This window comes from Capsicum annuum, chromosome 11 (assembly GCF_002878395.1).
Source record: "Capsicum annuum cultivar UCD-10X-F1 chromosome 11, UCD10Xv1.1, whole genome shotgun sequence".
Taxonomy (NCBI): domain Eukaryota; kingdom Viridiplantae; phylum Streptophyta; class Magnoliopsida; order Solanales; family Solanaceae; genus Capsicum; species Capsicum annuum.
In genome coordinates, this window is record NC_061121.1 from 86,956,221 (window position 1) to 86,958,436 (window position 2,216).

The following is a 2,216-nucleotide window of genomic DNA, read 5'->3' on the forward strand; positions in this document are numbered from 1 at the left end:
CAATAGGAAAATGCCCCGAGTCTCCTTCTACTATTCTAACTCATATTTTAACTCTATCATACATGTTATTTATCACCTCCAATGTTAGCCACCAGTACACCACTATCCTTTAGACATCTCCAAAGTTCTTCCTCAATGTCAATTAACACCGTATAAAAGTCCCACTTTTTTGGCATTTCTCCATCAATTTCCTCACTAGATGGATGGCTTCTGTAGTAGGTTGCCCCAGCATGAATCCAAATTGATTCTCAAAATTGGACACACCTCTCCTAACCCTTATCTCCACCACTCACTTTCAAACTTTCATAATATGACTTAGCGATTTGATACCCCTATAATTATTACAAAACTAAAATAAATATAAAATAATACATTATTAAAAAAAATAATGGACAAATAAATTGAATAACTATCACCTTGTTTCTTATTAGATGATGATATAGTAAAATTATGAAGAAATTTAAACTACACTACTTAAACTTATACTCCCTCCATTTCAAAAAGAATGACCTACTTTGATTTGGCACAAAGTTTAAGAAAATAAAGAAGAATTTTGAATTTTGTGGCTTTAAATTGAAGTTGTGTCAAATGTACCAAAATTCCCTTTAATCTTGTAGTCCTAAACATGCCACGTGGAAAGTTGAAATTAAAGTATTGCTAAAAAAGAAAAGGGATCATTCTTTTTGGAACGGACTAAAAGAAAAGTAGATCATTTGTTTTAAATGGAGGGAGTACATTGTTTTTACCGTTTATTCATTTACATTACGAAAATAATTAAATGGACAAAGAAGCGCAATAGGCTCATCAAAATCACGTTAACAAAAAAAAAATTAACCTTTATATTTTGACATGCATGTGTTAATGCGTAAGTAGCTAGTTATCTTATTCACACAACTCCCATGTTGAAAATATTTATATGCTCAGCTAAACTATCTACTACTCCACTAGAAGTTTCACTTCCAATTGTAATTCCAGCAAATGGAGATAATCACCAGTTATCCTTCTAGATCATCCCCTACTGAAATATAGGAGTCTTCTATGCAGACATTGAAGCTTGAATCTGCAATAATAAATAAATATGTCAATGAATTACTTGCAAACAAATAAAATTGCCATAGATTGCAACACAACCTACAGAACCCTCCGCACTTGGCAACTCAATCAGTTCACTTTCACAACAAAAATATCGGAAGCGGAAATCAAACTTCTAACATTGTATTTAGTTTCCTTATGCAAGGTCAACAGTAAACATATGTCCAAATAAATTCTTTTAGAAATCCTCTTTCTTGTCAAACAAAAGCGATGCTAAATATTTGCTTTTCTTCTTGTTAGCATCTTTTTTTACCATAGAAGAAAGATAGAGAAATAGGATAGATGACCACATATTTTGCATATGCTCGTGTCGGGTGGATCTATTAAGGCCCGAGGGGGTGGTCGACCACCCACAAATTTTGATGGAAACTCTCTATATATATGTATATATACACTGATATATTCAAATAATAAACCTTTCACCCATAATACTAAAGTGATATCTAGTGCAAGTGGTAAAGTGTGTTTTTAGTAGCCCAAAGGTCGCGGGTTTAATCTTTGTTGGCAGCAAATATTATTTTTTTAAAGCAATATATTGGCATATATACACTGATATATTCAAATAATAAACCTGTCACCCACTATACCAAAGTGACATCTAGTTTCAAATAATAAACCTGTCACCCACTATACCAAAGTGATATCTAGTGCAAGTGGTAAGACACTTTTTAGGTGGTCCTAAGGTCGCGGGTTTGACCTTTATTGGTAGCAAAAGATTTTTTAAAGCAATGTTTGCTACTTGTCAGGCGTAACTTATGTTTTGCATACATATTATGCTAATTACAGTTGACTTAATTATACAATTAATTATTATTTTTTACCAATTTTTTAAAATTTATTTAGTTGTTAAAAAATAATTTAAAATCTCTCATCCTAATTAAAAATAACCAATCGCTATTCTCTCAATTTCCAAATCATGATTTCACCTCTATTTATTGACTTTTGGACTCTAGTTCACTTGGCACCCAGAGAGTTCAGATCCTAGATCTGTCTCTATTCATAGTTGGAACACGTATATAACCTCATGAATTCATTATCAACATGTGGCAATTAAAATTGTTAATAAAATCTTTGCACGTTAAGACATTGAAAGCAGCAAAAAGAAATGAAAAGAACTTCTCTAA